The sequence below is a fragment of the Pelophylax lessonae genome (assembly GCF_965119305.1).
Source record: "Pelophylax lessonae genome assembly, chromosome: 5".
Lineage (NCBI taxonomy): Eukaryota > Metazoa > Chordata > Amphibia > Anura > Ranidae > Pelophylax > Pelophylax lessonae.
Window position 1 is genome coordinate 487,972,631 of NC_138772.1, and position 14,738 is coordinate 487,987,368.

Consider the following 14,738-nt stretch of genomic DNA (forward strand, 5'->3'; position numbering starts at 1 on the left):
GAACCATGTATGGGCAGGCTGAATGTATCCAAGTTGATCTATCGAGCAAAAGTCAGCCTGCAGGATTTTACATGCAATTATCGCTAGCGGTTGTTATAGCCTCTAGCAATAATCACTGTGTTCTCCCAGCGTGGACAGCTTCCCGTGCCCAACCACCCCCGCCCCCCCCCCCCCAACGGGAGAACACAATGGCTTGGCAGGAGCTATTCCCCTATCAACACTGTCTGTGGTTGCGGGAAATAAATTTGTTTCGTCAATGGCCTACCTTAGCATACGCAGGGAGGTGGTCCCAGTACTATGGTGCTCCCAAAGAGGAAAGGGAAAATAGCTTAACTAAAAGATGTGTATTTGTGCTCTGCACTGAAATGACTGCTACAGAACTAATCTTGCGATTGGCGTTCCACAACGAAGATTCCAATAGTATGTCAAATTTTATAAGTCACAGAAATCTTTGTGAAGTCACAGTAAAATGCTGAAAGTCCATGTGTGTTTGGACATTCCTTAATCCTGAATAATAAGGCCTCTAGCCGAGAATGTGGTGAGTGGGCTTCTGGATGAATCAAAATGGCTACAGCTAGAAATGCTATGGTGGTGTTTTTCAAAGTGATTTCTCAATTAAAAAAAAGCATGAAGACTGGATGGATGGGAGGGATCGCTTTAAATATTACAAATTAAATAAATACTGTTTTCAGTTTATGGTGCTATCCATACTTGCGGGGAGTATGGATACTTTTAAAAGACTCTTGGACATACATCTCAAGGATCAAAACATTCAGGGGTTTGGGAAATGATTCACACCTACACAGGTTGAACTGGATGGACTGTTGTCTTTATTCAACCTCAACTACTATGTAACTTTGTGCTTAGATATAGGTAAATTTCACTTTAAATGCAAGCATAGAAAGTGGACAAATTTGACCTGATATCAGCCTCTTGCAGACTCCTATACAGATAAAACTGTAAAGGGAGAAGCATCTTGAAGAGCTAATCAATTCTGTTATAGTGTAGTGCTCATCTTCTAGGAAAGGTCATGCTGATAGGAGAAGAAAGAAGAGTGACATAAAGATGAGCACATTAGTATTCACCTTCTCCTTTTAATGTCAGGACCTGTATGTAAGTGTTACGTAATTGTAACAGAGAAGTATCATTTCTGTTGCCCTACCCGGCAGGGTTCAACTATAGTGAAGACCTGTATAAATTTCAGGACTGGATGGATGGGAATTGAAACTGACTGGTGAAACAGCTCCAATGTATGTATTTAGCTGTGTGCCTGGAGGTTTCAGATTAAATAAATCTTTTTTGTAGTCAGGTAAAAATAAAATATTCTATGTCCATATTTATCCAACAAGTAGATGAAGCTCTAGGTTCATTTTATTGGTTTCATATTTATTTATTAGACCAAAGTAAGTCAGAGCAAGGATTCTTATCATACAGCTCATAATAAGTTTTAGAGAAAAACAGCTGTGTCAGAAAGGGAGCTACTTCTTCTGTACATTTTAGGTCTCTTTAGCTATCCCGTAATGCTTTAGTTATCTATTGTAGCACCCTCCTAGGTAGGTGCTAGGAAAACTATAAGAGGGGCCCTGTCTGCTTATCAGGGGGGCCTGATTGTTCAGCTAGGCTGTCATGTGTTTCCAGGTGTGTCTGTTGAGAGACACCCCACTGTATCCAACAAGGGCTCTTGTTGGACGGTGGAGGAAATCTAACCAATAGCACACCAGGGCTTACATCAGTCCCAGTGGGCGGAACCTGCCGCAATGCATCCTGGGATGAGGTATAAGTCTGAGGGGAGCACATGACAGAGCATCTTTGGTGGGAAGAAGAGTCCCAGGAGGAGGGTGACGGCTGTCTCTCCTCCTGTCAGCATGAGGAAAGTGTCCTTGGCAGTCGGCCTAGAGGACGGAAGGTTGAGCTGAGCTGCAGAGAGGGATCCAGTGTGCTGTGGACGGAGTGGAGCTGCTGGGCAGAAGTTTCCAGGAAAGCAGTGTCGTGAGGACTGTAAACTGCCCAGGGATCTGCCTAGGATAGGGGACCACTCCAGAAGGTCAGAGGGATCCAGGAGCCAGCTAACCAGTAAAGAAGGCTTAGAAAGGGGGTGCCAGTGTCTAAGCCCTGAAGATAAGTGTGAGAAAGAGGGTGCCGGTGTGGGCCCTGAAGTGTTCAGCAGTGCAGCAGTGATACAAGTAGCTACCTCAGGAAGGAGTGCTAAAGGGAGCTTCAAAAGGACTTTGAGACACAAGGAAGTGGTCAGAAGTCAGTTCAGAGTTAACAGGCAGCAGACCAGCATTAACCGTTGTTGACCGGCATCAAGCCAGTGTCAAGTCAGCTCCAACAGGCAATTTTTAGTTGTCCCCTGCAAATTGTGCATAGTTGAGCCAAAGGAGAATCCCACTCATCCCTTCTCCTATCCAAGTTCCTAAATAAATACAAAAACCCAAAGATACTGGACTGGTCATTGGCTTGTTTCTCGACTACGCTTCTGCTTAATCCCAACCTGCAATTACTCATTACTGACCTATGGCTTTTACTGACTACGCTTCTGTTTGATCCCTACCTGCTTATCCGTTTCTGGACCCTTGCTCACCTCCTGGTGGGGCGATCCTGAAGACCGTGACCTGGTACTAAGATACAACAAAATCCATCTCCAACACCAGGAGCACTGATGAACACCAGTTAGCACTTTGACACTGCACCTCAGGTGAGCCCCCTTGTCATGCGCTAGGGTGACTGCCCGTGAACCTATCTTGCCGATCGGTGGTAGTCCCGCTACTGCTATAGCAAACTGGTCTTCAAGCCTGACCCCTGATTGTGACACAGAGGCTTTTATCACCCCTTTCTATCAAAAACAGCTATATATATATATATATATATATATATATATATATATATATACCATATTGTCAAAATTATTGGGACGTCTGCCTTTACATTCACATGAACTTTAATGGCATCCCAGTCTTAGTCTGTAGGGTTCAATATTAAGTTGGCCCACCATTTGCAGCTATAGCAGCTTCAACTCTTCTGGGAAGGCTGTCCACAAGGTTTAGGAGTGTGTCTATGGGAATGTTTAACCATTCTTCCAGAAGCGCATTTGTGAGGTCAGGCAATGATGTTGGATGAGAAGGCCTCCACTCTAATTCATCCCAAAGGTGTTCTATTGGCTTGAGGTCAGGACCCTGTGCAGGCCAGTCAAGTTCCTTGACCCCAAACTCGCGCATCCATGTCTTCATGGACATTTCTTCGTGCACTGGTCCAAATTATTTGGTGGAGGGAGGATTATGGTGTGTTTTTCAGGGGTTAGGCTTGGCCACTTAGTTCCAGTGAAGGGAACTCTTAAGGGGCCAGCATACCGAGACATTTTGGACAATTTCATGTTCCTAACTTTGTGGGAACAGTTTCTAGATGGCCCCTTCCTGTTCAAACATGACTGCACTCCAGTGCATAAAGCAAAGTCCATAAAGACATGGATGAGCGAATTTGGGGTGGAGGATTTTGATTGGCCTGTACAGAGTCCTGACCTCAACCTGATAGAACCCCTTTGGGATGAATTAGAGCGGAGACTGCGAGCCAGGTCTTTCCGTACTACATCAGTGCCTGACCTCACAAATTCGCTTTTAGAAGAATGGTCAAACATTCCCATGAACAGACTCCTAAACCTTGTGGACAGCCTTTCTAGAAGAGTTGAATATATATATATATATATATATATATAATTTTGTTTTTTCTTTCATATGCACCCAGTATGTGGAGCTATTGGCACCTTTATACATTCTTTCTAGAGTTTTTAGAGTTTTTCTCAAAGAAAAGCCAGTTGTTTACAGTGCTCAGTAGTTCAAGCAATACCACAAACATGTAAACTAAAAGCTTGAATATTTACCTAGTGTAATTAATAAGGTAAAGCTCTAAATACCCAATCATGTGAAAGGGAAGTTAAAAAAAAAAAAGATCTTTGCTTGCGCATGAAGATTGATGTTAGACAGAACAAACGTTACCATGCCCACTAAGCTAAGTGAATATTTTTTTGCAAAGTGAAAAGTCCCCAATTACAGAGGGCACTGGTTGGAGAATTCAATCCAGGATCTTAAATGGAACAGATCTATTATTGGGCTCTCCCTATGCAATACCCACAGTGCTCTGTTACTCCTTTAATACATTTGAACCTTATGGGTGGGTCCATGAGAGCTTGGGCTCAAAGAAAATGACACTCACTGTTCTTGAACCTAGAAGACTGGCAAACACTGTTGGGGCAGCATCAGATTAAAGGTAAATATAACAGAAAAGCAAGGAAGGAAGGAAAGAATTTTAGATTCATTCAAATAATATTTTACAGGTTGTGTTAGTTACCGTGGCATGAAAATAGTAGACAATCAGACCTCTTCCAAAAATAGTGAAAAATGAATAATTTGCAAAGTTGTTTAGGCTGTCATGATCAATAGGATTTCAGTGAGAGATGTATTTATTGTTATAGGATACTGTACTTTGAATTTACTACTTGCCTTGCTTTCTAAACGCAATAATGTTTAGCGGGGGGGCCTATGAGCAAGCTCTGGGGCTTCTTTAAAAATAAATGGGAGCGTCTGATTGGCTGTCAGGGGTTACAGCATCTAGGTGCATTTGAACCAGTTATTAAACTTAAATGAATATTCATTATGTTTTCATGATGACGCTGCTTGAGCACACTGTAATAGTACCAATGTGTGTGTTCTGTCCATTGAATCACTTTGTTCAAAATGTTTGGCTTCGAACAGGAAAGTATGTTTTTTCTTTCTGAAAGCAATGTGAGAGAGCCTGAAGGAAAGCCCCCAGCACTGTGATGGCACAGTTCTCCAGAGGAATGAACACAGTCCCATCTCTTGTTCTTCGGAATATGGATTCATCCTTCACAAAGCCTTCATGTGGACTTTTAATATAATTCCGTCATCTTCAACACCAGAAATGAGACACAGCTGGGACTTCTATTCTACAAACTACAAATTAAATCAATGCTGATGCTATTTCTCAAGATGATATTCTATATGGCTGATGCTATGAGAATGTAAGATATCCTAAATTCAAATTGATTATGTCAATATATGTATTTTCTGTTATAGAAAAAGATATAAATAATTCGTATTTTACGGTGTATTTAATTGAAACCTCTGCAAATCCAAAGGCATGTTTTCCATGTTGGTGTAGATATGCATTTCAAAGTTTCTTGCCCAGTGTGTAGATTTTATTTTCAATGCATCAACACATACAAATCGCACAACTGTTGTGAAACTAGCATTTGTTGATGCAATGTAAATAAAATTTAGACATTACTTACTAATACGCCCCCCACAGCATAGAGGCGCAAACCGTCCGCAAATCCGCTCCTACCTCCAGGCCTACCTTCTAGACCAGCTTTACTTCTGGTGGCATCCCACTAAAGAGAAAATTTGGACCATGATGGAACCCTCGTTCCTCAAACCTATCTCCCCCAGAATGCCTTACTTCTTTGCTCTTTCAATATCAAGCCTTCACATCAGTCATCCATCTGTCAGAGCATCCCTCGAAGCCTGGTCAACCCTCTTTTCCTGCAACTCCCCAAAACATAGCTCAATTCCACTACCTATAGATGTCTTACAGGGACTGACCGACTCTCTGAACCTAACCCGTTGGAAGAGAAAAGGGATACAGTTCTTAAAAGACCTCTTCACCACTGATGTTTTACCACCCTTCCCCTATCTTCAAATCAAATTCGATCTCCCATCCTCAGATTACTCCATGTACTTAAGAATCCAACGCTGCCTAAAACACCATAAAATACCCCCTGAGACCGCACTCCAGCACACACCCTTCCAATTCTTCAAAATAAACACATACCCTGGCAAAGGAATATCCAATTTTTACTCCCACCTTATTCATACCACACTCCCACCTACCACCTCCTCCCTCTCCAAATGTGATGTACTCTTAGAACACTCTACCCCTGAACATAGTTGGCAAAATGCCTTTAAATCATCCTTCAAAGCATCACACAAATCACTGGGAGATTTACCTGAAAATTCTTCACAACTGGTATCTAACCCCCTCAAACTCTCTAAGATATACCCCACTCATTCATCACTATGCTGGAGATCCTGTAATGAAATAGGTTCCTTATTTCATATACTGTAGTCATGCAACTCAATTAAATCCCTTTGGAATAGAATTTTTGCATTGATCTCGGAAATCTCAGGCCAAATAACTCCCCCAGATACTAAACTAGCAATACGTTTATTGTATGCAACAAAAATAAATATTACTAAACTTTGGAAATCGAATTCCACTCCATCTCTCACAAACATAATCTCGGATTTCAACTATCAATGTAAGATGGAAAAACAATGTGCTCTAAGGTCCATTTCCTTCCCCAAGTTTGCTAAGATATGGACTGTCTGGTTCCTAAACCCCAACTGTACAGTTACAGTATGATAACTTAAGTCTCAACAAAGATCTTTGACACCTGGTACTTGATCATTTACCCACGCATTACTTAAGGTGTGCTGCCCTACCCCCCACCTCGTAACCAGCCCATTCCCCATCAGCCAGTCTCCACCATCATCTACCCCTCCTTGCCACTACTTTCTGGCTATCCAAACCCCACAATAGTTGGGCACGGCTCCCAGTTCACTTCTCTACCACCCCTTCCCCTCCCATGCTGCCCCCCCCCGCTCCAATTCTATTCCTCGCACTAACATTAAACCGACTTTTTCCATATTGATCCTGATGTCACAGACACCCCGGTTGGGATCCCTCTCGATTTACCCTCAACAAACAGCAGCAGGTCAGTTACTAGACATATTTTTTTTTTTCTTTCTTTATTTTATCAAACTTTTTATAAGCAAACTCATTTTATCATTTGTATTGTTGCTCTTATCCTTTGCCTTGTTTTTTAGTAGTCTTTTGAGTATTATTGAAAACACATATAGTAATTGCATGCTATTCTTTGCAGTGCGATTTGGGGCACCGGCCACCACTGCTGTTTGTCCTTCTGACCACAGCGTGAAGCCTGCTCTTGTCTTCCCATATTTTGGTGGTGTGCAGAGACTGAAGGTGTGGTGTGTGGAGTTCTGCATTTATTCACAATTTAAAATATTGTATGTAGCACTGTCCCCATAAGGTTTGCTGCATGATGACTTCTTGGGAGTCCTCTGATTACCAGCACACAGTCACTTAGGGTACAGTTCACACATTCATCCTGACTCCCAATGGCTCGTTGCTCAATAAACAGTCCAGGGGTGTTGGTTTTTAGTGTTTATTTTGGAACTTGGATGGGAAAAGGGAATAGTGGGATACTGGAACTACAGTATGTACATTGGATAAGGACTACTCTCACTTGGCCTCACCAGGTTGCTTGTGGAAGCAGCTGCACAGCTTGAACCACACTGCCACATGTATGGAAAGGGTTAAGTCTCCTTGCTCTTTTCTCTCCAGCAATAGACTTGATGAACTACATTCTTCTCAGGACACTCACTAGAATCCCCTTTACCAACACCCGTCCACTGACTCTTCTACCAGCAGGGTTGGCCCCCCTCAGGTTAGGCCCCTTGACACAGATCTGTACTCACTGTACTGCAGAATCATATCCTCCAGTGTGTCCCCTTTCAGACAGCTAGCTCTCTCTAGGCCCTCAGGTTGACTACCTGAGGCCGCATGGCAACTCTATAGAGGAGGAGGCAGCCACCCTCTCCCTCCGGGGCACCGCTATCCAGCATAAAGACCCAGAGCACATGTGCTCCTAGCATTTATACAGTATCTCAGCATGCACTTTCCTCACCAGGGCTGCATCTAGCACCTATGCATTCATTTGTCAGGTTTCCTCCCACTGTCCAACATGCCTCCCTATTGGACCAGTGTGAAACACTCTGCAGACAGAACGAGTTGCACCTGAGCACAATGAGCAGACTTTACTAACAGATCTGGTAGGCAGAAAACAATATAGATTTACCTGCAATCCCTCTGGTAAGCAGACAGGATTCAAAACTATACTTTCTCTATCTAGCACATACCTAGGAGGGTGCTACATGTATAAATGCAGAAACAGCACTATGAACAATGGGTCTCCAGTAGGTATCTTAAAAAACCCATGACAATACATTTACAAGGATACTCTATCTTTTCAAAAGGCTAGAAGGTATGTACGGAAGGCTGCCACAGTGCCTGCTTCTTAGTTTCCCTGAATTTGCAATATAATATGACATCTTTACACTTAAATAAATCTACTGCATGTTTTGTTAAAGGTCACCAGAAAAAGTGCTTAAAACTTCTTCTATGAAATTAACTTTTAAGGCTAACTTTGACAGTTTCAAAGCTACTCTTCCGATATCGGTGACATCAGTAAGTGGACCAAAAATCAGCATCCCTGCAGGGTTTGGTTCAGTTCAAGGGTCTTCCAGGTTCAATTTACAAGTGGAAATTTTCTGCTTGTTGCAGATTTCACCCTAGCACATGAAATGTTTATAAAGAAATAACACTTTCAAAATGCATCATAGCTGGACAGATTCCATGGAGCAAGCCCCACGGGGCTATTCAGTTAGTTGTTTCCTCTGAGCTAAACTGAACTTGACCAGGAACCTGTAAACAGAAAAGAAGACAATAAATTAATGATGAGGTAAGAAATAAAGCAAAGTTCATGAAACAAAGATGCCCGGAGTCTGGTGAGTATAAAAACAGTCCAAGGAGAACTAAAAGAAAATATTTATATAGCAAGTGCAAGGTACATTCCTAAAATTAAGACGCGCAAGTAACATTCACATATTAGACACGAACACCAAAAATACCTAAAATATATGGATTTTTAAGAGTTTTCATGCCTAGGTCAGCTACATTGTGCCCCCCCACCACTGAAACAATCACATGCACTATTCTACCTAAATGAGAAGTAATTACTGACACTGTAATTATTAATAAATTAAAATAAAATTAAAAATAGAACTGCCCAAATAATTAGAAAGATACCAAAGAACAATTTTCTTAAATAATTATTATTGATAGGTAAACAGAGACACAATTAGTAATTTACTGACACAAGAAATGTATGCAAAAGATGAAGCAATTTAAGTCCTGGATTTCACAGGAACCAGCGAAATTTTGATCTGTATGTATCCACTCCTGTTGGACAGAAGTCAATCACTAGATCAACTTTTCTTGAAAGGTAATGTTGGAAAACTTTCCTCGATCAATGTATTATGACAGCGGAGAGTCCCGCTGTCAAACTACAGTGTCCCAGCAGGGAAGATTCCTCCATCCACCTTGCTTGTGTGTCCGGAGGAATCTGGTGGCTGAACGAAAAAAAAAAAAAAGGATCCATCTATGGCCAGCTTTATATATCAAGAAAACCATTTTCAGAGTATATAATAGCATACTATGTGCAGCATTCTGAATAATAAACATGCATGTACCTAATATAATAGAATAGGTTTAGTTTAAGACAGATATGATGGTCTTCACCAACCAGAACACACTGGGCCACAAGACAGTTATAAGAGAGTTATAACAGGTAGAAAGGCTTGTTGTACTTAGACTATAACTGTGCTGCATACCTTTAAATAGCAGTGGAAACATAAATGTTAAGTGGCCTGTTTGGCTAGGTTCTGCCCTTGGCAATCCTGCCCCCTAGGCTATATTCTATATAGCCCAGTGAGAAATATGGCCCTGCTACATAACTGTGTGTCTGAAGCCCCAAAATGTAAATGTAGTGCATCACACAAAAGTAAAGCAGATTTCCACACATTTGGCACCTTTCAGGGGGAGGGTGGAGTGGGTACCTGTCAAAAAAAGGCTACCCACTCCCACTTCCATGTAAGGGCCCTGTGGATACCTACGTCATTTTCAGCCCCTCCTCCTCCCCCCACTGCCTTCTAGGAGACATACACGGGTCCCAGAAGACAGCGGGACCATTCAGAAAGAGCAGCAAGATTCGCGCATGCGCAGTAGGAAACAAGGCTTAACTACCTGTTTTCCTTAGTAACGATGACGGCGCCTACACCCAGAGCCGATGGACGGGCCAGATTCGGGTACAGACATCACGGGCTCCATGGACAGGTAAGTGTCCTTATATTTTTTAATACAGGCCGGAGCGCCACTTTAACTAAAATAGAAATGTATGATTGAATGCATTAAAAAGTGTATGTAAGCCCAAAAAATTTGACAAATGTCCCCCACTGAATATTGTGACCTTTGCATATCTGCATTAGTTGTGGGCAAATCTTCCCAGTGGTTAGACAAACCTTGCTCAAAATTCATTAACTCAAACCTAGAGGTGAATGCCACTGAAGTGGTAAGGCGTGAATCTTGTTGTAAAATTCTGGCAATATTAGGGGGTAATATGTTAATTACTTTTTGTACAGAATGAGGAAGGGTTAGATCAGGCATGCTCAACCTGTGGCCCACGGAGCCGTCTGATGTAACCTTTGACCTCAGGCCTATGGCAACCCGCACAGTCTCCTTCGGATGCATGCTACTCTATTGAATGATTGCAGGTCCTCCATAATCCCAGTGGCTGTCATACACAAGCTGGTATTGTGGCCGGCTCCCCCTTTTTCTCTTTCTTTCCTAACACACATACAAAGTTAGAGGAGCCTTTAACCAAGCGGATTACATCCACTGTCATTCATACAGGGGCTCTGAAGATGGATTCTCACAGTTGTGTGATAAGCTTGGTGTCATTCTTGGAGCATGTGAGTGCATTATGTGTCCTTTTATCTTTACTTAAAGTAGGTGTAAACCCTCTTTCCAAACTTGTACCTATAGGTAAGCCTTTAATAAGGCTTACCTATAAGTACTGGAAATATCTCCTAAACTTGCACTGTATAGGAGATATTTACTTTTGATGCAGCCGATGATGTCATCGGCGCATCCTTCAGAGCCCTGTGCCATGAACGGCGGCTCCTGCGGGCATGTGAGGGAGTGATTTAATCGTCAATCAGATGGCCGGAGGACGCGAACCCGGATGCAGGACGGCTGAACATCTTGCCCGTCCTGTCGCTGAGCAGGCGGCACTACGTAGGCTTCGTTCTAAGGTAAGTATTTCATAATGAGCTAGTATGCTATGCATACTAGCTTATTATGCCTTTGTCTTTACAGGTTTTTTTTTTTCTCCTGTTGTTGCCGAGGGTTTACTTCCTCTTTAAGAAAGAAGTTTATTGCACTACTGAGCATGGGCTTTCCTGTGATGTTTTTTTGTTTAGATTATCCACAGTCCTTGTTTTAGCAGTTCATGCGATGGCTGCAAAGACCCTGATAGAGTGAAGGCTACAACACTGGTTCTGAGCTTTTTTGACTGGTCACACCTGAATGCAAGAGTGGGATTAATGGTGATCTGGTTAATAGGAAATGCTTTTTTTGTAATTAAACTGTGGGTAAACATTAAACGACAATTGGTCCCATGGATCCTGATTGTTGTTTAAACTCTTCATTATTCTATTCAAAATAAAAAAAATCGAAATTCTGAATCACTTAGTTTCATTGTGGCCCATGACCAGTTACCAAATGACTGGCCTGCGCTCTTCAAAAGGTTGAGCGCCCCTGGGTTAGACGTTCTGTAAAGTTTTTATTTCTGTCTGTGACCCATCAAACAGATTATTCCCACTGTTCCTGTAACTAAGAATGAGTTTATCATGACTGGATACGTTTGAGGCAGGTTTGATGAACATTACTAAAGTCTGGGTGCTAACTCAGAACTCCATCGAAATCAACCAGAGTCAAATGTTAAAAAAAAAAAAAACAGCAATCGCAATTCTGTAGGGTATTAGGCAAAAGATAGTCAAACAAATGACACGGGGGACTAGGCACTGCACTTGGGAACATATTTATAATATATGTATTACTAGATTAGCTAGACAACATCAGTGATGATGGGTTTACATTGTAGGACATCTTTTGTTTTTTTTCTTTTTAAAGTGGTTCTAAAGGTTGAGTGGGTAAAAAAAACCTTCTGTGTGCAGCAGCCCCCCCAGCCCCCTAATACTTACCTGAGCTCCCTCACGATCCAGCGATGTGCATGAGAGCATCGGCTCTCTGGGGACTCTCCCTCCTCATTGGCAGAGGGAGAAGCAGGAGCCATTGGCTCCCTTTGCTGTCAATCATAGCCAGTGAGCCAATGAGGAGACAAAGGGGGGCGGGGCCAACCTGTGGCTCCATGTCTAAATGGACACACAGAGCAGTGGCTCGGGAGCATGCCTACTTGGGTGCCCCATTGCAAGCTGCTTGCTCTGGGGGAACTCAACTGGAGGGAGGTGCCAGGAGCGCTGGTAGGGGAACCCAAGAAGAGGAGGATCTGGGTTGCTCTGTGCAAAACCACTACATAAAGCAGGTAAGTATGACAGGTTCTTATTGCTAATGAAGCTTCCAGATTCTGATAACTTCCTTTGCTCACAGACTCCCACAACTACTGAGCCAAGATTGTGGCCAACCAGGATCTGGTGTTGATTTTGAGCCTCAAACCTTTTTCTTTTTTCCACAGCATTCCACTTCAGTACCTGGTATAATATTGGTGGAGCCACATGCAATTGTCTTGCGTTTTCCTTTTCCTCCCCAAAAAAATGCAAGACCTTGAAAAGTCTATACATTTTGGGGATTGGAGGTATGCCAAATTCTTTCTTTACATTCTGCTGTTAGAAGTTTGCCAAACCTCAGAACAAGTAAAACTTGGTCTGAACCTACATTCTGAAAAATGTGGGTGACCCCTGTGGGTGACCATTGCAACTGAGACAGAATAAGAGAACATTTTAGAGTTGTCCCCAGAATAAGAGGTGAGTGGAAATCTTCCATTGGGTTAAGCTATTCTGGAATCAGTTTTGTAACAGCGGAATTCCCCTCACTTTGGGAAGATTTATTCTAATTTCCTGAGGCTTCTCTGGAATGGGAAGTGAAGGGAAATATTATTTCTCTAAAATTGGCCCCTGTATTTGTCTTCAAGAAAATTACATCAAAAGACTGCCCATAAAATAACAGAACTGGTAACCAGAGGATGTACATGTTTGTTGATGGAATGAAAATTAAAGGTTCAGACTGTTTAGCTCTAAATGACCTTCCATTCAGGGTCTGTTTGATAATACATAATACACAGAGTGCTGGGCGCATGACTGCATAATACACAGATCGCTGGGCACAGGACTACATAATACACAGAGCGCTGGCCACAGGACTGCATAATACACAGAGCGCTGGCCACAGGACTGCATAATACACAGAGTGCTGGGCACAGGACTACATAATACACAGAGCGCTGGGCACAGGACTGCATAATACACAGAGCGGTGGGCACAGGACTGTATAAAACACAGAGTACTGGGCACAGGACTACATAATACACAGAGAGCTGGGCACAGAACTACATAATACGCAGAGCACTGACCACATGACTGCATAATACACAGAGTGCTGCTGGGCACAGGACTGCATAATACACAGAACACTGACCACAGGACTGCATAATACACAGAGTGCTGGGCACAGGACTGCATAATACACAGAACACTGACCACAGGACTGCATAATACACAGAGTGCTGGGCACAGGACTACATAATACACAGAGCACTGACCACAGGACTGCATAATACACAGAGTGCTGGGCACAGGACTACATAATACACAGAGCGCAGGGCAAAGGACTGCATAATATACAGGAGGGTGCTAGGCATAGAGTTCAGAGGTTTCCTATGCACAGAGGACACTTCTGCCCCCACATCCATACCTCACCTCTGCACCCTTCTATCACAGATTATCTTTGCAGCCACCTCATAGCCCTTCCCCCACATCAGCTAAACTCTCAATCTCTCCATGCAGCTGCATCAGCTCTGATCCCTGCTCCCCCACTGCCCTCACCTGTGTACAAACAGACCACCCCCCCATCTGCTCACCTCCCGGTCTCAGCGCTCCACACAGTTAATTTTTTGGCTTTGCCCCTCCTCCACTGAACAACAGAAGAAGCGGCAGTGAGATCGTCCAGCAGGGGGCGTCGGCATCCTACCCACCAGGCTGTTTCTTAGACAGCATGGGATGCCCTGTCTACGTTAATCGGGCCCTAAATCCAGGGACAGACTTGATCTGGGGACAGTGTCCTTAGTTCGGGGACTGTCCCTGGAAGCTGGGGATGTCTGAGCACCCTAACATAGGGGAGCTGGAATTTAGAGAAAAAAAAGGTGTACAAAGGTGATCTTAGCTTTTAATGTTTACAGCACAGACAATTTCACTTTAGTTTTCAGCAGCTAAGATCCCCCTGACATCAGTGATTGGAAGCCTGTCCGCCTTCTAAGCTCTGTAAACACAGAGTAGGTGCACAGAAGGAGTGGGGAGCACATGCTTACACCTGACTTGAAAAACTTTCTTGCATTTCATGTAAGCTTTGAAGATGAATTGCTCCACAGTTACTACAATGACAGAGGTTGTAGAGGGGGGATTACTGCTGTTTTTTTTTTTTGTTTATTTAATATTATGGAAGATAGATGAGATAACACGATGGCTTTTGTAATGTTTTCAGGATATGGATGGATCTGCAAGTTTGGTTGGGGGTATTTCATTAATAAAGTATCTAAAAGATCTGAGATGCCCATATAATATTCAACTTGCCAGCACCCACACAAAATGTAAATAACTCCTTTGTTTGGAATTAGCCTTCATCCGCCTGTTGATGCTTGGCAGATTTCTAATGTAAAAGTCTGTAAGTTTGTCACTATACATGGAACAGTTACTTCCCAAACCATCAATCTTCTACAGATTTACTTCCCTGTC